Source organism: Xiphias gladius, chromosome 6, assembly GCF_016859285.1.
Source record: "Xiphias gladius isolate SHS-SW01 ecotype Sanya breed wild chromosome 6, ASM1685928v1, whole genome shotgun sequence".
NCBI classification, from domain to species: Eukaryota; Metazoa; Chordata; class Actinopteri; order Istiophoriformes; family Xiphiidae; genus Xiphias; species Xiphias gladius.
The window spans coordinates 2,084,075-2,106,187 of record NC_053405.1 but is presented as its reverse complement, the minus strand read 5'-3'; the positions used below and the strand labels follow the sequence as shown (position 1 = coordinate 2,106,187).

At 43.0% G+C, this 22,113-nt stretch overlaps 1 protein-coding gene across 1 annotated transcript in view; it reads right to left on the bottom strand.

The window, feature by feature from the left end:
* mast2 (microtubule associated serine/threonine kinase 2) overlaps window positions 1-22,113 on the bottom strand; it is a 178,532-nt gene that overhangs the window by 66,310 nt on the left and 90,109 nt on the right.

Sequence of the window (22,113 nt, the reverse complement as noted above, 5' to 3'; positions counted from 1 at the left end):
AGGAAGAGATTTTTTAAAAATTTTGTCTGGATCATGACTTTCCAGCCAATTTGTACAAAAACAATCAAATGGTACTATCATTTTGTTCATGCCAAACAGTGTAGCACTCGAGTCGTACAGCTGTTTGACCAACAGGTGTCACTGTGACATAATAAAGTGTTTAAGAGCGGCCTCGAGATGAACACATACCCTGCTTTATCAGATGACTTGTATTCAGTATTTACTATTTACTTTATTTTACCACGAGTAGTACAATTACACAAACAAACCATTACAACAAATTTCTGTTGAAAATCATTAAGGCCAGTGGAGAATATTTACTGCTAAGCTCACAGTCTCTCTCTCTCTCTCTCCCTCTCCCTCTCCCTCCTGGTGTGAGTCAGCTAAGTACTAGTCTCATTTCCACATCTGGAACTCAAATGCTAAGCCGCAAAAAGCCAGATAAGCCTTTGCACAGTCTGTAACAGAAGTGTAAATACCCTGTTTGTGCTTCTTCACTTTGAATTTGAACAAAAACTGCATTAGATCATGGATCCGATTTTTTTTTTTTTTGTACACTTGAGCTGCACCTTCTACAAGCGACCACAGGGGGGCAGAGGAGCGTCATTATAATCATCATGAGTTAATGGACCTGACAACGCTCGGATGCTCGGCTCGCAGACTGGCTCAACGGCATTCGAGACTGGAAGCTCCGGACTCATGAGAAGCAACCAGTCTGCCACTTTTGAATCTGAATGCGTGAACAAGGTCTTCTTGTCAAAGACAGCCTCAGCCCTCACCTGCTATTATCTCCGTGGTCTAAAATGTATGAACTCTGGTACGTCTGAAACGGTGCGACGCAGAACTCAAACATACAGGCTCCATATCTGTGACCTGACTGCTCAGAGAAAACCGTTTGAGAAAACAGGCCACCAACATTACAGGCTTCCTGGAGAGCACCATCTGGCCGATAGCACTAATCAGTGTGTGTGTGTGTGTGTAGGTAAGGTACATGGATGCTGAACCAGAGTGTTGCCAGCTTCCCAAAGTAGGTCAACAGCTGGTTTGGCTTTGAAAAATGTCTTTAACACCTTCATCAGTGTCCATCAGAATAAATACTACGGCAATATTTCATTCTGACTGAACCATTAACGTGCAAACACGCGGGCACAAATTTAAAACTCTTCTGTAGTTCCGCATGAATTTATTTCCTATTTAATATCTCCTTGTTTTACAGGTAATGCGGGGAAATAGTTTTCATAGTCAACTAGAATTTCACTCTGTAGAGCGCAGACTTCCGCCAAGGCCGATGCCAAACAACACACCCCAGGCTTCAGAGAAACACAGTCAAATTCATAGTAAATGACCCAGAGCTGCCCCAAAATGTAATGGGTTCTTTTCCTGGCCCACGCCCCAGATGCCGTAGTGATATCTTCAGTTTGCTTGTTTTGGCCTAACAAAGTCCAAAACCTTTAGAGATTCAATTTGCCGTCATACACGACCTGGAAAAACAGCAAATCGTCACATTTGAGAAGCTGGAACCAGGAAATGGCTGGAAAAAAAGTTAATCGCACGTGTCACAGATGTTTTAAATATATGCTGCTCTCTGATCAATTAAAGGACCTACCACTGCTCAGTCGGCACTCGGCAGAGACAGACCCTTTGGGCTCGGCTTCCAAACCTGATTTTATCTCCCCATCACACTTTCTGTCCGTCACACACACACACACACACACACACACACACTCTGTGTACCTGCGTGGGACGGCTGTGTCATCAGAGTCAGATAAAAACCCTTCTATCTCTTCGTATCTCTCTGTACAGATAAGCTAATGGACATAATGGAGTTTAGCTGAAACAGAGTGAGTGGGGGAGTGAGTGTACAGCAGAGGGCTGCGGCGCTAGCAGCGTGCGTGTGTCCGTGTGTCTACTTTGATAAGATCTATCAAAATTTTGCTAGTTTTCATTTGGCCTCAGAGCAGGCCTAGAACAGAGCAGCCAGAAAATTACCAGTTAGCTGGTGTGTGCTCGTGTGTGTGTGTTCCCGTCAGTCAGCCTGGACCCAGTGATTCTGTCAGTCCCGCGAACAGATGTTGTCCAGACCCAGAGGGACAGGAAATGGCTCGAGCATCACAGGAGAGGGGGCGATCTTTTATTGTCCTCTCTGCTGTTCCCCTCCGTGTAATTACACAGCAGGTCTTAATGCCTCGTTATAACAGAACAGTGAAGGGTTTTCCTCTGATCCACCTGTTAATGCACTTTTAAAAATGCCAGAGCTGATGACACTCTATAGAACAGAAGTTCACGGAAAAGCCGAACCTACAGAACAGAGGTGATGAGGTGAAGAGGCAGGGACACACCCCACAAACTCTGGGCCTATTATTACTATGCTTTGGATGCCGTGGCTGAACAGACCAAGTCTGGAGGGTCACTCCAATGATTTCTCACACACACACAAGCGCACGCACGCACGCACACACACGCACACACACGCACACACTCGTCAGTTGAGTCAGTCATGTTGGGTCCTGCTCAGCCTGTGAAAACATTTGTATAATGTCTTCTGGGTCTTTATTTGACTTTATTTATTTTACCACAGCCCCTTTTTCTCTCTATTTTATTTTTAAAATACAGAATTAAATATTTTTTCTCTGTCTTTTACATGTTTTACTCGTTTTATGTTACTGTTCCTTTACTGCCTTGACACAAAAATGTGTTTTGCTTCTTGTTACTTCACCTTGATGTTTGAGTGTCACTGTGCAGAGTTTGTTTTCACACTCATCTGCAGCCGAGAGAAATTATCTGTACATTTACATTTTTGATTTTCTAATAAATAATTAGAAGCAGACGCAATGTTGAGAATTCTTAACAAGGTCGCTGAGTATTTTTGTGGAAAATCCACATAAGGTTCAAATCACTATACTCAAGGGAGTATTTTCATCTGCTGCCAACCAATCTGAAGGGGATCTTTACAGATCGCATGTGTAGGAGAAATAATTATTTAAAAAATGTAAATAATCTAAATGATATTTTTAAAAACTGACAGAAAACTACAAGCAAACACAAAACTAGTGCAGTTCATCAAGTGAGAAGGAAAAAAAGGGCTACTTCGACAGGCTCTTTAAACCTTTTCCCACCCTGTTCTTCATCGCTCTCACCAACCTCTTAACCTTTCCCTCGTGACCTGACTCCCCCCGCTCTCCCTGCTGCCTCACCCCCTTAGGTTGACTCTCCTGTCCGGCTGTAGAGCAGAAAATAAAGAAGAGAGAACCACAGATGGGAGAGGAGTATCTGCGTGTTTAAGTACTTTATGCTCTTATCATCTATCCACCCACACAGGGCTCTGTAATTCGAAATGATGCTCGTCTGAAACTCTCATCTGACAGTTTATTGCATTATACTGTGTGTTTTTGTGTGTGAAAGTGTGTGTGTGTGTGTGTGTCACAGCTGCTATCTGAGCCCTGAGGGAGGACGTTCACCCCAAAGCCACCCTACAAAAATAATCCAAGAGGAAAAAAAAAAAAGAGGCTAATGTCCAATATAAAAACACACATATACACACGGCAGCCTGCTTGTGTTGAACAAACCAAGCAGGCAAAAAGCGAGCTGTGATGAAATTATCCCCGCTGATGTTGAGGATAAGAGGAGCAGAACACAAAGGCTGAAGCAATCTGCCCGATGGAATACAGGCATGGATAATACGCTTTATGGCTGAGAGAGGGAGGGAGAGAGGGAGGTTAATGCAATTAGAGAGATGGAGTGAGAGAGGACGGGGTGAGTGGAGGTAAAGAGATGTAGGCCAAGAGGTAACAGCGCAGTCTAAACATGTAGAGATGTGATGTCAGAGTCCAGGCTTACAGAGGGGGGGCGGACTGGTCAAAGAAGTTCTTGGTTTCGTGGTTCATTCCTGAAGAGTCCCGCACAGGTCACACAGTTCTGCAAACCTGCACCACTGAGCTGGGACGTCTCACCCAGTGTCACAGTGGACGTTCTGCAGTAATGCGATATGTCAAAGCAGGGTCGATTTCTGGGTCATGTGCACACATAACCAGGTTTCTAATCTGCTTTGTAGAAGACAGCATGGGCCGGACAAAGACTTTAGAAAGGAAAGTCTCACTGTGAGAGAAGTGCAGGGACATGACCAGTCCTTTGGTCTGCGAAAAGTCAGAAAATAGAGAAAATCTTATTTTCCCAGAGAACAAAAGGTCATGTCTTCAAATGCCTCGTGACCAAAACCCAAACATAGTCAATTTACCAGTAAATATTCACATGTTGGCACTTTTGCTTAATTCAAAACAACTTAACTCCAAGTCCAACTGGAACTCACGCGACGTGACCTCTAGAAGACTGAGCACATTTTCACATTTGTCAACAGACATTTGCACAGTGAGGAACGGTTGTGCTCTCGCTAGAAAGCCGCTCCTTCGGGAGCGATTCCAAAATAGGACCGAAGTAGGGAAGAAACCTGTTCACTGATCCGAGGCAAATATATGCTGATTTTGCAGTAACCGGGTTACGACATGTAAATGTACCGACTGATCCCCACGAACAGCCGCTGCTGTGCTAGACACCGACAGCAGTCGGCCATTAAGTCTGTGTGCACTGTAACCCCACACTGCTGTGCTGACTCTGTGATGGACAGCATGAGAAACAGCAGAAAAACCATCATACACGCACAGACACAGACGTCCAAACTGATGGATGGACCTGGCTGAGCAGACACACGGGAAGAAAGAGTCCAGATTCTGTAACAAACCCACAACAGACAGACGCACAGAGTCAGGAGGCCCCTCGCCGACCAAAGCTGTCCCTGCATGACCCGAACATCTTGACCTGCTGACTGACTGCTGCTCCCAACTTTAGTTGTTCACGAACTAAACGATACGATAAAATGGCCCTCATGTTGACTGCGATCATAAAGCTTCTACAGAGTACTTTTCAACTCTGCAAACCCATTACACTCATTTGTATTCATGAAACAGAGGGAATCAATACATTAAACTGGGTCTTAGCTCATGCACATAAGTCGAGCCACCCTTTTGGAGAATTGATCCAGAGCCTCTGACAGAAACACTCATTTTTCAGAGTGAAGTTAACTTCAACTGCTGTTGCCTGGCGTTCACTGAACTTTGGCTTGCTTACAGGTACACAGCACTACGTCGAATGCTATCTCGGCTCACAGCCGTAACTGCGTTGATTCAGCTGAAACCAAAGCCTGAGAAAAGGTTGAAAAAAGGCAACGGGTTTACAAACATGCACACGTATAATTATTCATATCGCTTAAAATGAAAGAACTCTCAGTGAAAACGAGGGCATTTTTTAAAATACTTCATCATAAAATGAAGATTTTTATTTATAAAAGAAACATTTCTTTTGAAATGAACATAGGAATGGGATTGTAACAGCAGTCTGAACAAATTAAAAACAGTAGTTTTGGGGGGGGGTGTTATCACACACTCAGCAGCATTTATCAACGAAAGAGGCCTTCAGGACGAGATAGATGTTCTTCAGAGTGTGTGACAGTCAGAAGACAGTCAGTGTGTGTATTTGTGTGTCTACAAAATGTCGGTGTCTAACTAATCTATATGTAAAACGTGTGTGTGTGCGCGTTTGTTGGGGGTGTATTTAGCTGATCCACCCAGGGGCCCGATCATAATAACATGTTTTAGTCGAGCTAAAAACATGCAATTAACAGGAGGATGCAGGGAAGCCGAGCTCCACTGGAGACAATTAGAGCTGCAGGAGCAGCAGCAGCCGGCAGCCAGAATTCATTATCAGCACTGTGAATATTGATGAGAAAACAGTGACAACAAAGAGACTCCACAATGACACAAAACACAGGGAAGAGCCACACACACACCGGCGCTAATGAAAAACAGTGATATTTAGTGTGTAAATTGTCCACTACATGAACACATGATCCACGCAGAGCAGAGCAAAGACAGCCATATGTGATTAAAGGACAGTTCCGGTTTTGGTTCCAGAGTCTCAAACGCATCACGCTGCTGCTTTAATCTGGTTTTAATCATCAAAAAGTGGATAACCTTTCCGTCTGTCTCTCGAACGAGATAACGGCGATCGCTCTGAGACAGAACCCCCGAGTCCTCATTCAAAGCTGACCTGCTCCGCTCCCGACAATAAACTGACCCCGTTTGGCCTCAGATTTGGAGAAAACAGATTAAGAAATGAATCTCAGCAGCGCCCCAACAGGGATGAACAATGAAATGCTTGGTAGGGATGTAAACTAACACAAACTCCCACGTACAGAAGCACAATGGGTGCGTATGTTTGGAAAAAAATGAGCAAGGTTAAAGACCTGAGACTGAGTCACTGTAGGAATCTGCATCAGTCACCGTAACATGTATCAACCTCTCAGTAGGTTGGTACCGAATGGAGCCACAGCTAAATATCCTCCTTAATCGGAACTGGTGATAATGAGTTTAAAGAACTGAGTAATCGAGGAGTGTATTAAATTGCATTAGGACTGTGAATTGTTATTACTACTGGTACCACAGTTTTATGAAAAAAAAAAATGCTGATTTGTTGCTTAAATCGGCTTCTTTGATGTTATCTGAGGAAATTAAATGCAATGCAGTCTTAATGCACCGTCCTGTGGTGTTTATTGACTTGAATTAGGCTAATACGGTCATACAATGTGCTATTTTGTTTTGCTATCACTGAATAGTTTAATCTAATATCACAAGGTCAAAAATATTATTTTAATATTTTGCGTGACATGTGAAACACACACAGCACTGTGCACAATTACCCTGCTTGTGCTTCTACTGTGTGAATATGGCCATGTAGTCGATTCACTTATTGAACTACTGGAGCAAACAATTAAAGGCCGGTCGCTAAAAGCCTTTAATTGACTTTTAAAGGCAGTGTGAAGAAAAAAAAAAAAAAAAAAGAAAAATCCCTTTTATTCCGCGCCTAAATATCGACAGTCAGGGAGACAGAAAACGAGGTCCTGTACATCAGCAGCAACATGATGAACAACGACCATAACGCTGGAGATTCGCGTGAGAGCGCCACAAAACGAGAAGGTAGCGCCGGAGTGACATACAGACTTTAACAGCAACATAAAGCCGCTGTACATGAAGGAGCCAGTTGTCTGGTGGTGTTCTGAGGATCACGAGCGGCGTCCTCCTAATGAAAGCTCTGAGCCACAGAGAGAGGCCCACTGGGACCAGTAAGGCTCTAATAGAGGTGTGTGCGCGTGTACATGTGTGTCTGCCTTTTACTACGTGTGTGTATTTTGGGTAAAAGTGCTCGTGGGGGGAGTCTGTTTGTGTCCCAGAATAACACACTTCACTATCAAATAGCGTTGTATTTCACCTGAGCCACACACTGACACATTAACACAACTAATCTTCATTAGTGGGTAAAAAAGTGTGTGTGTGTGTGTGTGTGTGTCACCAGGGGGATGACATCCATTTGGTTTGGCTTTTAATCCTCCAAATGAGCAGATATAAGTCTTCCTACATAATACCACTAACAGCCAATCAGAGTGTGTGTTCCCCTAGTGAGAATGTGTGTTTGTGTGGTAATGTGTGGATGGAGGAAGAGGACCAGTCATTATATATAATAGCGTGTGTGTGTGTGTTTTCTATCATTAACATGACTGAGTGAGGTGAACGTGGGACTCTTAGCTGAGATAAGTGGAGCTGTAGTAGAGGAGTGCAGCTGCGACACACCGACTTTAAACTCTTTAGGTGACACGACGCAGGGGGGATGGGCACGAGCAAAATTAACGGCCGTCTTTTTAATCAGTACTTAAGAAACATGTTGAGCTCGTCGGTGGTTGACCTCTAAAGCCACTAAATCCTGCAGTAGATGGACACCGACCAGGGGCCAACAAGTAACACACTGCCCTCTGGCAAACAAATTGTTATTCCATTCAACATTAGAGAAACAACGTGTGCTGCCTCGTCTTATTTATTTATTTTTTTTCCTCTTTGGTGTCTTTGCTCCAATCTTCAACATTCAGACGGACGCCGAAAGTATCCTGTTGGTCCCTCAGACACTTCACGCACTTACTCGTGTCGTCATTACGTGCTTCTTTCCAATAATTCAGGATTGCAGTTGAAGCCAGTCTTAGGAGACACCGTACATAAGGTGGATGTCCTGATCTGATCTTAGAGTCTGTAAGAGCCAGTCGAGGTCTATTTTAATTGATCAGTATTGTTTCTATCAGACTTGATGATATTCCGACGTCATATATGTATGTGTGATATCATCCAGTGCTTGCGTGTTCTGAAACGTTAAGGTCGAGTTTCCCAAACACCTGCAGGGTTGAACTTTTTGAGACTGGAAAATGAAACCAGGCGTCAGCCACTGGACCTTGCTACATGCTAAAACAATTAGGTGATTAATAGATATCTAACTGCTGATCATTTCGAAAATTCCTAAAATATTAATTATGTAAAATTTTTAATTCAGTAAAAATGCTAGAGCTTAACGAAAGCTTTTAAATATAACAATCTGCCGCCTTCCCCTGGTTCTTGTCATCCTAAAATGAACATTTTTTTTGACAGTACTCTAGGATCTGGTCATATCAATATGTATAATAATTTTTAGACCAAATGGTAAGAAATAATATAGTGATCAATAAAAACAACCTGAAATGCAACTCTCGTACTGTCGATCTTAAGAAGCCTCATCTCAGCAGCAGTTTAAAGAACTTGGTGGCAAATCAAAATTTTCTTAAAACCTTTTTATAAAACATTGGCTCATGTCAAATCTTACAGCGACAAAAATTACGTTACAAAAACGTAACATTCATTTGGCAGGCGTTGATGACGTCCAACAGCTCAGCCATAAGGACGTGATAAGCTGATACAGACCTGGTGTATAGGCTAGTCACTGCTGTTGTGCTGTGGTTCTGCTTTTCATCCTCTGTGTGGTTAAAATGATTTCAGCTTTCACCTCTTACATTCCACCTCTCTCCGCCTATTGTTTCCCTACAGCTGCACTTTTCACTCATCAGATCACTCCACACACGTTTCCCGTGACACTGCGGGACATCTCACACGCAGCTGTGGGGTCTATCAAACGGACAAACGGATATCCAGAAGCGTACAATTATCCAGGCAGCGTGTTGGTGCTCTTCCCCTCAGCATCAGAGACAACCTGCTAATTAGTTTCAGCTAAGAAGAAGATCACCCACCCACACACACACACACACACACACACACACACACACGCACGCACGCACGCACGCGTGAATCTGAAAGGAGCTAATCTGGCCCCATCAGCTTGTCTATGGTGAGTTCCAATGGGCCAATACTTCCTCTTGCGAGATGCTAACGCCGCTATCGGCGCTGGCAGTGAAAACAAGCTAATCCTAATTGGAATTTACACATTCAAATGAAATCCGCAATGCCTCACTGGAAGGGTTTTATCTGCAAATAATACAGAGAGGCAGTAGCTGGGTGGAGGGGAGAGAGGTGGACGTGTGTGTGTGTGTGTGTGTTTGTGCGAGAGAGAGAGAGAGATTGGCAGGTGGATTTGAAACAAGCTTCCCTACAACAATTAAAACAAAGAGCTGTCTGGTGTCTGTTTCAACACACTGAGCTGAACTGATCCCCACTGGGACTGTGTATTCGGCATCCAGAGTGTGTGTGTGTGTGTGTGTGTGTGTGTGTGTGTGTGCGCCTGTGTGCCTGAGAGACAGAATTGCCCCTTGCAGAATGCACAATATTGAAAAGTCTGCCAATATCCAAGAACTGATCCATTTCAATGGTCATTTAGTCCGACACAGGTACCGACAAAGATATTTTTAATGTCTCTGCTCTACCAGCGTGTGTTTGGCTTCAGTCACTGTAGCAAATTAAACATAAGGTTGTGATACCACATTTGTCACCAAATGAACGGCTGAAATCACGGGTTGCAGTTAATCTGTGGCAGTGAGTGGTTAAGAGAAACAAATCTCCTGTACCATCTAATTTGGAAGAGAAAATGTCCGCGAAGATGGGAATTATTACCCAAATTGTCTACTGTAAAAAACATCCTTCTGCCGGTAGCTACTGTATGTGTATTACTGCCTGGTCCCAGATTTACTGTGTAGTCATTTTAGTCAAACAGATTAACTGAGGAATATGCAACATAAAAGCACAAAACTGAAATAATGAAGGTCTTAAAACTACATTTTAGCAAAGGGACCCCTCTTAAAATACCGACCTTCGGTTATTATTATGACATTATAAAGCGGGACCCACTATGAGGACTTTATCGTGGGTCTTTCAGGGCCCCTGGAGGTCCGGGCCCCAGGGCATTAAGCCAATTTACCCAGTTAATAATCCAACCCTGATTAGCCCGCACAGCTTTTCAATGCAGCAGATGACTGTCTCCTCCAAATAGCATATCTAGGATCAGCGGTTCCCAACCTGAGAGGGGGAATGATTCCCAAGGGGTCGTAAGATAATTGCTGGCGTAGAAAATAATTTAAATATTTTTTTTAAATTTGGGGGGATTTTCCTTTAGTCTCTCCCGTTTTCTTGTGAGATGCTTTTATAACTCCTGAAGCCTAAATATTACTCTGAAAGCTTTTCTGAGAAGGGAAGGTCACTCTTAAGTGAACTGATTATAACTTATAGATATTCAAAGTGTTACGAAGAGTCACAAGCAAAAAAGGTTGGGAGCCACTGGCTTAGATGACTTGGGTCAAGTGTATAAAACTTTATATACAACCTGTCATCTGAACCGTACCTGACTATACTCTCGTGTCCACGTCTCCGTGTCTGCAGAAACGTCGGCACAGTAAAGATCAGCAAAGTTCTAAACAAAGTTGTTGGCGAGTAAAATGTTATAACCACTAGAGGTGGCCAAAACTACAAAAATAAAATCCATAGTGTACAAAAAGGAAACGGAAATTTTTTAGTATGAAGCGACAATCACATTGGGCGAGTTAACTGTGATGTGAGCAGGTGCAAAATAACACATCTCCTATGGATTGAATAAAAATGAAAGTGACTAATAAAAGGACTTGATTAGATGAGTGTCTTTGCCTGCGGGCGGTGTGTGTCCTGCAGGGCTGCTGAAGCACTGAGCTGTGGCCTGGTGTTAACGCCGGCTTGCTCTAATGGCCTGAAGGGAATTGTTCCTGAGTGACAGAGGTGGGATTTAGCCTCCCTCTCCTTCCACCGGCAAACACGGGCTACGTTCTGATGCACTTCAGCAGCTCATCTGAAGAAACACAACACAAACACAAACATGTGCACACAGGCTGCAGTTTCATAAAAATGTGAAGCGTGTGACCCAGATTTCAGCTCTCAGACTCACACGCTGACTGCTGCAGCAAACATCTCTGCTTTTATGAATTCACGAAGGCAGGAGGCTGGGTGTTCAAATGTACTGTTCAGAAGCACAGTGATGCACATACATATGGAGAGAAATGAAGTCATTTTCTGTTCCTTTGTGTCTCTCTCTCCTCATCCCTCTGGACTGCTCTACCTCACTCCTGCAGTTTCAGTTTATTATCAGGAAACCAGACGAGCTGGCTCCGCCGCTCCGCCAGTCATCCCTTCTTCATGCAGCCGAAAACTGCTTCAATTTGCACCTTTCTGCTGCGAACCCCATCTTGTCTGTCTATCAGTCCAATGTAAAGCCGCCCCCCCCAGTGCTGGATCTAACAAAGACAATACAGGCTGTTACACTCCCGCTGAGTGGAGCCACAACAATATCAACCCAAATATGAAAAAAAAAAAAAAAGTTCCTTCTTTCCAACAACACTACATCTGAACAGCTCTTTGGTTCTGAATATCACGTGTTTTTACTGTCTTAATGTCTTCAGGATTTCCCATAGTGTATTACTGCAAAGGCAAACTACCTCGCTAACATCAGAAGAATTCACATTTTAATGAAATGCAACAGTAAACCTACGATAACTGATTTGGGGGCAGCGCAAACAAGTTGTGGACACAGCAGTGACATATCATCATCATCATCATCATCTTTTAGTTGATATAACAAAGCAAATGCTTATTTCCACATCCATCAGTTACCGAACAGCATGATGATTCATCTGGATCTAGTGTCTGTCTCCACCTGGTGAATCTAAGTCCAGTACTCCCTCTCTTTTAGCTCTGGTTTTGGTCTCCACCAGCTCCTGAGGGAAACATCTGGCTCTTTAGCTGCTAAATGCTCCACTACGTTCACCAGCTGGTCTCTGACTGGGTCTGTCTGCTGAGCAGGTAGTGGACAGTGGCTTTTTCCAGCTGTTTCTCTGGAAACAGATGGCACAAACGACGTGATGAGAGTGGTAAGATTGAACCAAAACAGACAGATAAACAATGAGCTATTATAAAAATTAAAAATTATTATAATTATTATAAAAATATCAACTGTAGCCACTTTAACATTAAGGGACGGAGAGCAGAGGTGCTACATCACAGCGCAAATGCTCAGCTCAGCAGGTGACACTGACTGATTGATCATATTGTACGTTTGGTGTGCTGTGATCGATCAAAGCGGCGTATCCAATGTCAGGGGGGGAAAAAAAAAAAAAAAAAAGACTTAGCTTTTGAAACCTGGTAAAAGTGGGTGCAAATGGCTGAATATTTCAAGGTGGAGACTTCGGATGATAAAATACTCTCTACCCCTTGAGAAGAGCCCAAGCAGTTCAGACTCCTTGTAATACCAGTCCCTGTCCCAGTGGCCGCTGAGTAGTCCAGGGTTAAGCTCCGCCTCAACAACAGAAGAAGAATTGATCATTCACTATCACCCAAAATGTTTTCATCTGCCTCTTGAGCAAACATCTACAACAATTCCAACCAACTCATATTTTGCAAATTAAATTTTCAGATTTTCATAAAAATAACAACAGAGAGAATAAAAATGATGATGAAATACTGAAGCAACAGAGCGGGGGGGAAAAAAAAAAAAAAATCAAAGATCAGATGAAAACTTTCTTTACTTGTATTAATCACACTGGAAGAAAATGAGAATGAACAGAGGTGGAAGCGAGGAAGAAGACTAATAATTAGATGGCGAGACAAGAGTGAAAAAGAGGGAGAAATTGAGATAAAGAGAAGTTTGACAGTTAAAGAAGGAGATGAGGAGGGAAAGCGATGAGGAGAAAGAGTGACATGTGATCCGTCTGGATGTTAGCGCTCTTTCATTGCCTCGCCCTCACCCTCCTCTCCTCACCTCCCCTGCTGCACTCACAGACAAACCCAGTCACAGCTCATCCCCATTGTTAGAGCTGATCTGCTTACAGCGGGTGAGGGTTCAGTGACGGGTGGGTAGCCTCAAAAATTACAGATGAGGGGGGAGATATAAGCAGAAGTATCTGGGTTGGAGGAGGCGCAAACATCCCTCCACACTCGAGAGCAGGCGGCCACGGAGGACTTCAGTAATTATCATCATCAGCCAAAACGCTCTGTTTTTAGTTCTCATTTAAATCAGGGCAGTTCACTCACATATGGGAGTAAAAATCCAATTAGCATGTTCTCTGGTCGCCCCAGAGCAACTGGAATCCAGCTGGCTGATGGGTATTTGATTTCTGTCTTTGCTTGCCTAGGTGGTGCGCCCATCCTACCGAAATCGTCACTGTGCTCACGTGCAGAGGACACGGTCTCTGCATGAAAACCTGGATTACAGCAAAATCGGAGACTGAGATGGTTTAATTTCAGTGGGAAGTTCAACTTTGTTAAATTTGTGCTCTTTACCATTTTTAAACTGTCTTGACACCAGTTCTGACCTTTGAGGGAACAGAAAACCACGGAGTCCAAAGCTATTGTGCCATATTGCAAGTGTCGTACCATGATTTGTATAAAACGTTCTTATCTTATGTCCCGAAAGGGGCCTTTCTGTAAAATATAAACTTATTTTCTGATATTGGCAAATGTATCCTGTGCGTTTACAACTGTAAGAGCTTGGTATCAGGTTTGTATTTGAGGATCTCATTGACCTAAATTTGTAGGCGCTGCTGGTTTCCTCTGATTGGTGGGCTTTTCTCAGGTGAAGGCCTTATATATTCCTGTTCTGCTGGAGCATAAGCTGCTCCGTAAAAGAGTCGCGGTCTGTAGTCATTCACCAATGACCCCCTTTTACATGACATTTGATTCACTGTTTGCATAAAAAATTAGGGATTAGTGACGCTTTAACTGTTACTTGTTCCAGCTGTGATGAAACCGCAAATGTGACAGCTTGGGAACATCATGTCAAAGAATGATGCAAATTTTGGGGTGTAACCAATTTTGGACCAAAGACATTAAAGGAAAAGTAACCATCACCAAAGCAACCACCGGAAAACGTCAACCTGGAGCCTTGTGAAGGCTTTGAAATCAAAGAGGCAAGAGGTTTTTTGCTGCTCCCCGTATCAAATAAATAAAAACTGCTCTCAAACAAAGAGACTGTGTGGTGCTATGTTTGTTGTTGTTGAGTATAAAGGGCAAGAAAAGAAATTGTCCAGAAGCATTAGGATTGAGGCTGTGTGTTTGTGTGCGCGTGTCTGTGTGTGCGTGGTATGAGCGAGGATGGGGTGGCGTCTAGACATTCAATTTCACACTCTTTGAAGTTTGCTGCCCGCTGGCCAAACGCAGCCATGTGGATGAGCACAACATGAAGAGACAACAAGGAGGAAGGAAGGAGGAGGGAGGGACGTTACATTTTTCCTTTTCCCCCCACTGCTTCTTTTACTTCATGAGCAAACGGGGGGCTGGGGTAATTTTTTCTTTTGATATCCGTACAGCTGGTAGCGCAGCGGGTAGCCAAGATCATGGTGTGGGTACAGTATGTGTATGTTTAGGTAGATTGGTGTGTGTGTGTGTGTGTGTGTGCTCATCTCTGTGTTTGTACAAAGCAGCATGTGGAATTTTGCTTCATGTCAGCTGCTACCAGCAGCCTGTCAATGAGAATAAGTGGGGCTTTATGATTATTCAATTAAATTATTATCTATTAAACATTTTTCTTTTCTTTTAGCTTGGTTTTTCTTAGTTCTTTGGAAAGCGTGCAGGATAAAAAATATTTGCATTCATTATGCATATAAATATATGGGATTTTAATATGCGTGCCGTTGAAGTGCTCCTCTTCGTATCATGGCACATCATAGCAGTAAAATAGTATTTATGAGGTATACTGTTGTAACAATGATCTTGCTAAAATGTACCTTTTAGGAGAACACAGTAGACCTACTTAGACTGTATTTGAATATTGCTCGGGACGAATAAAAGTATCGTTACACCCCTAGATGACTTTGAATCCAACCGGTGGGTAGACTCAAGTAATGGCATTAAAATGTGCACAATGGCCTGGAGGTTAAGACACACGCTGTGTAAACGCAGCGTTTCTGCTGCTAAATTTCATACCTCTCACAGTCCCCGTGGTTCCTGTCCTATCACATGTAATACAATCTCTTTGTCCGGTTTTCCACAAATCGGTTACATTCATTCGGTCATGATGAACTGCCCAATCAGCTGTTGGCATGGCAGCAATCCCTGACCTCCTGTCCCCCGACACAGAAATGATCTCAAGCAGTTCCATGTACGGAAATTTGCAGATGTTAAATTTGGAGAAAACAGGACGCTGGCATGGGATCTGTACTCGTTATCTGATGACACTTGAGGTATCGGACCCGGCGTGGAACTATCTAATAAATGCCCCCCCCCCAAGAAATCTTACAATGTGTGCACGTGTAGGTGTGTTTTTTGCTCTCTGCTTAATCTCTGTTGGAAGTCTCTGTCCAGTTTCGAGTCCCCCGTCTCTCAGATATATTTAGAAGACACTGTCAGTTGTAATGTATGTGTCGATTTACAAGAAGGCCCGCCTGTCTCTCCGACCAGCTGGCTAAAGTGCTGATGTGAAGAGCCTCTTCGGTTACAGGTCAGTATATCAGCCTCTCTCACGCTCTCTTCGGAGGATGAGCTCATATTATTCTCTCAGTGGTCGCCGTGGCTACGGGATGAGCTCATATTTTGTTTCTAATTGGCTAATCCAGTCCGCTGGCGGGACACAGAGACCAAGACGCAGGAACAGTGTGTGTGACTTAAACGAAAGCAAGAAAGAGCAAGAACGTGCATCAAGCAAATAAAGCAGCAGGAAGAGAGATTAAGAGAAAGTGAGAGAAGCCTGAGCACAAGAGCTTGTAGATGTGGGTCAGAAAACAAACAACAGAACCTCTGTTCCCACTCTCCTTCTCTCTTTCTCAGTCCCTCAAACCATCCAAATATCCATCCATCCGTCTCTTTTTCTAGGACAAACAAGTAGAGACCAAGCCAACAGCCAAAGTCCAGCTAAGCACTCTGAGCTGTGTTTAACCTGCTCCTGGGGCTGAATGAGGCTTTACAGTATTTGCCAACTCATCACCTAAAAAAGATCAACTGCCTCTGAGGTTTGGGTTAGGCTAACACTGAGCATTTGTGTACGCACACTAGCACCCCAGGTTTGATCGTTATTTTCCGAATGACGTTCACACGGAACGTGAGAAACCCGGTTATTCCTCCTTCTGTTTACAGGATTTTAACGTTATCCTGGTTTCTGATCGTCTGCAAGCTTTGTCTCTTTGACACCCAGCAAATCTGAGCGGTCAAGTTTTTAAAAGGCTTTTCCATTTAGCTATCAGTAATGGAAAATGAGAGCAAACAATGACATTTATGCTTCGCATCGCAGGCGTCAGAATTTTATTTTTATGTCCACATGTGGACAATTTTTACATTTTCATCACCACATTTTTTTATGTTATACTACAAGGATATGATGATTAAATGAGCAAACATAACCCAGATACTCCAAAAACCTTTTATACCTGAATGCTACCGGCATACACTCTCTCTAGAAGCTGTATTTTGTTGAAATTTTAATAAAGATTTACATTTCGTCGGTGATCAGTAGGAAATGGCAGTTTATCCCAAATGTTGCACTGGATAAACAATTCAATTAGGGCAACTAATGATTGTTTTTAATCACTGATTAGTCTCTGGATTGTTCCCGCAATCATTTTGTCCGTAAATATGAATGTTTGTCGAAGTGACAATTCAAAAAAGATAAGATGATATTGAATTTACAGCGATAAAAAGCAGAGAAACACAATAAATCCTCACATTTAAGAAGCTGAAACTGGAGAATGACTCGTATTTTGCTTCAAAAATGGCAATAAATCAATTGTTAAAATGATTTTGAATTGATCTCCTTTGTTCCACTTGACTGATCGACTTTTGAAGCCCTTGCTACAAACAAGTACTTTGCTTAACTTCCTTATACAATTTACTTTCATTTGGAGGCCAGTAGGGCACGTGGGAAGATTCCAGATGTTACACTGGATATATCATGAGAACATGGCAGTTTCTTTCTCCATCTTCTAGTGTTGGATGGTAGGTTCTGCATTGTTCCTTCTGGCAGTGATGTTCCTTGACGGTTTAGCAGTGCAGACAGGATGAAGGGGTCAGCCTGACTTCAGGTGTCAGTGCAGCTAACGCTGAACGGGACCGATGACCACTGCTGGCCTCATTCGGAAACAGTGTACTCGTTCCGTCCTTCTGCCTCAGTTTATCGCTCTTTATAATTGACTCAGAGCCGTCTAAGTGTCAGTGGAGGAGATGTCAAAGTTACATTTAATATAGGAGGAAAGCCGGTGTTTGTCAGTTTCGCTTTCTCTGTCTATATTTCTGTCTGCTCAGGCTCTACTGCATCACATCTGGAAGAAGGGTGATAATAAACAGCAGAGAGGCCGTTAAACAAGAGAGAACATGAGTTTTCTGTCTGTTACAGTTGAGCGGAAAATAAGCTTAACAATGCCACAAACGTCCACCCATTCTCATTCCCCAACCGCCCATGCACACACATCCTGGCATGCAGCATTATTTTCTGACAGTAACCCCTCTGTGTGGTGCCACGGCTCTTGTACGAATCCTGAATCCACCCATGCTCGAGAAGGACATGTCTCATTATGTCTGCAATGAGAAACTTCCAGATCAGATATCCAAGTCAGGAAAATGTTTCCCCCGACGAGCTCCTGGTGACATTCCAGCTGCATCAGCTGCACAATCTTTCATCCTGATTGGCCACAAACACTGACTGCTCTCGCTACCCCCGGGACGAAGCGGGGGTACATCTGCTGAGCTGACGTAATGCGCCATGGGTAATTAATTACCAGATTTGTGGTGCATTCCTAAACAGAGAGGTTAAATAAACAACTGTGGGAAGAAAAAAACTTTGTGAGAGAAACTGTTCATGGAGGTAAAAATGAATTATATTATTCAAGTTCAGGCTATGGGGCTGAAATTAACAAAACAAAGTACTGGATCAATAACGCTGTATGACCGACAACAGAAGAGACAAACAGGGGCCCCATGTCGCTGTGCTGCACCAGTTCTGATAAGAAGTTCAGTCGCATTGTGGCTCAAGAGTTGTGTCAACATCAGGGTTGTCTGCAACGTATTCTCACGGAGGAAAAACCATTTCTCCTGAAATAAAGACGCTAACGTCAGCGCGGCATTGCAGTTTTAAAAAATATGAAATAAGCATCAAGTAAAAAACAGCAGAGGTGCTACACTACACAGCAAAGGTAAAATATTTAAGGAGTTTACATGGCTGTTTACATGGTCATCTAGAAACTACACTGATCATCTCAACCTGATTCAGTCTGATTCCGCTCAGCAGATGACAATGATCGATTGATCGATCACATCGTACACAGTAATTAATCATTAGCACGTCATAATAATGGGAATAAACAAAACTTCCAGAGATTTGCTTTTTCCGAGAAAAATAGAGGAAAAAGCAGGGTGATGTGTGAGGAAAAACTCGCCACAAACGGTTGATCGGCGGACAACATCACAAAAATCCTCAAAATCATGAAGCATTAAGCGTTCAGTGTGTCTGATGCAGGATTTCATAGACAAGTTACACAAATTAGGGAGAACTGTGCTTTCTGCTCTTTATCCTTCTCTTCTTTCAGCAGTGAGGTTATTGTGGCTGAGTCCAATAAGGCAAATAGTGCTGTACATCTGTCTCACACTCAGGCTCTCACTTTCCTCGCACCCACCCTCCCCCTCTGTCTCTCTCTGTCTCTCTTTACACTTCGACACTAGGATGGCAGCAGGCTTGCCACCCTGTGGACTCTTCCTATTTTTTCACGTTGAGAGATGTCTGCCCGCAGGACCACAGATAAAAGGGAAGATGAAGAGGGAAGAGGAGGCGGAGGTGAAAGGGGGAGGGGCAGCAGGGTAAAGAGGAAATAGCAGGAAGGGTCTGGGGGTTCAACTGAGAAAAGAAGCTGAGAGACTGACAATACGGTATATTGGAATTTTAATGTAGGGTGAAGGTTTTTGAACTTGAGTTCAGAGCTCCTGGTGAGCGAATTTAATCTCAATATGAGACTCAAACTCAGGCTGCAAATGGTATATTTTTGTTATCAATTATTGATTACTGTTTTTTTTACTGTTTAATGTGTACAATGATGTAAAAAATATATAGAGAAAACGCCAATTAAATGTTCTCGAAGCCAAAGATGACGTCTTCTAATTGCTTGTCTTGTCCTAGAACTCATCCGGAACCCAAAGATATTCCAGTTCCGTGTTAAAATACTCATTTTGGAGAAGCTGGAACCATCACGTCTGGCATTTTTCCTTGATAAATAAACGATTTATCAAATATCAAAATCATTGTCGATTAATTTTCTCTTGACTAACAGTGGACATTAATTGAGATTCTTACTCAGAGGGTGGGAAAACTCCACCCAGCTGAGGAAGACCATGGCATATAATTGAAAGCTCCAGAACAGCTAGTGATTCGACCCTTGAGCTGAGACTGTTTTGTCAAATACCAATAGTTAGTTTGGGCACTAACAAGGTACCTAGTCCTGGGTAGGTTTCTTAATCAACTGTCAATGATTAAACTCAATAAGATTAACTTTTTTTAAATCTATGCAATTAAATCAGGGTTATAATTAGCTTAATAAAAAATGTTCTCTTTCGTTAATGGCACATCCTCTGTATGCTTTTTTTCTGATGCTCACTGAAGACAAATCACGAAAAGTATTCGAGAAAATCTGCTTTTTGAGACAAGGTTATTAAATTATGGAAAATGCAGCTCCATCACTGATAATCAATCTCTGCTATGGAGAGATCCTTACAGTTGACAGCATTAAATACTCCTTTGTCACTCCCACCTTCCTCCAGAGTTACCTGTCAGACTAACAGGAAGCTGGCAGAAATTACATGCATTTTTCTTGGGGCACACAATCCATTAAGAGCTCTCTGAATTGTCAGATAGTGCTGAGCAGCCACAGTGGCTGATTTTCTGGGCTCTTGATAAGTAGCAGCTGCAGTGGTTTCAGCAGAATAGTGAACCGGGTCACACGTTATTGCTCCACTTAATAGGAGCAGAGTATTGATTTACAACAGAGAGCAGAAAAACACGAGGATAAAAGCTCTGGAGAGGGAAAACCAACGCTGGAGGGAACAAGATGATACTCTAGTTTCTGTGGATTTTTATGTGAACTTACACAACCCTTAGCTGAAGTTGCAAGGAAGAGATGCAAGTTAGTGGCACATTAGCAGAACTGAAATCACCCCACGTCTTGAGTCTTACCTGGCAGAGCTCTGAGACCGTCTCATTGGTCTCCTTGATAATGTTCAACCTTAAATTGTACCAGCTGACCAACCGTCTGCAGGCCAGAGACCTCTTGTCCCGGCCTAATTCTTCATTAGACTGCAGAACCCGTGGACACGCCATGCAAACACAACACAACACAAACACACACAAACGAAAACTCTCCAAGGAGCTCCGGCAGGACTGCGGCCACTCTCAGTGAACCCAACACTTTTAATAACCCCTAATCCATAAAGAAGATTTGCTTGTTTGCTTTTAATTGGCTGGATTTTGCTGTCCATTAGCCTGATCTGTGTGTTTTCCTCTCTCCTGGGATTGTTAAATCTCTCTTTCACACACTCACATATCATGAAGTCCTCAAACCCATTTTGTTTTGACACCATTTCTCTGCCAAAAGATTAGACTATCCCATGCAGCTGATCTTTCGCAAGCCCTCAAAGAATCCAGGATGTTCGGGGGTTAAAGTAAAAGACGGGAAAGTGAAATTCCTTTTTGATTCTCTCTCAAAGCCTGGGCACCTCAGGGTTATCAATATTTCAAAAGGCTTGGAGCAAGGGAGAGAGAGCGGCACACTCGGTCGACTGGGGCTGGAGGAGGAGGAGGAGAGGAAGGAAGGAAGGAAGGAAGGAAGGAGGAAATGGAGGAGAGTAAGACCAGAATCTCTCCATCATCCTGAGAGCCACCGCCTCCACAAGGCACCATTATAACTTGCAGCCAATTTAGTAGTGTGTGATTAAAAGACAGCAGGAAAAGGGACGAGAGTCAATGAGATCGATAGAACGAAACAAGAGTCAGAGAGAAAATGAATGAAGCTAATGAACAAGAGAAAGAAACAGAAAAGCTGAGAGGAGGAGAAAAAGTGGGACATGAGAAGGCTGAACATATTAAACAGGTCTGTATTTAGTATGGTTGGTCACTGTTTGAAGTATATGAGTTATTAAACTTCTATACTGTAGGTAGACTGCCACAGAGTTCTTGAGGGCCACCAAGCAACGTGGAATCTACTGGGCTGCTAAGTTGGTTGTTATGTTCAACCAACAGTCCAAATTATATAGTGGGAGTTGTTTCTGTAACAGTCTGGTTCATAGACAATGTTGGGTGACTGACAGTTGCAGCTCCTCAAGTCTTGGATAAACATGAAACTCCCTCGGCTGAATCATCAGTACAAAAGACGAACAACTGTGTTTGAAAATATCTGGTTCTTTGGGAAAAAAGTCCGAGGTACAATAAGCCCGTGGACATAAAAACTGAATAAGAGAAGTCAACTATGACTCACCAGTTGCTGGAGAGACGTCCAGTCAGAGAGCTGAAAAGGTTGTTGTATGATCTGCTAACAGCAAGCTGAGGCTAATTTCTACACTTTGTAGAAATCAGATTGAACATTCAGCGTTTTAAATCCGTTTACTCTCACATTTGGGGTCAGTTTTGGATGAACAAAGAGTTGCTAAAGCTCTGACTGTTTGACAAGGCTTCTTCTCTATAACAACGAGAGCTGAGGGTCACAGGATTTTTGTTGTAGGAGCAAATCACCGTACCAAACTGACTGTAAAAAGCTGTTTTCTCGGATTCAAAGCTTATACA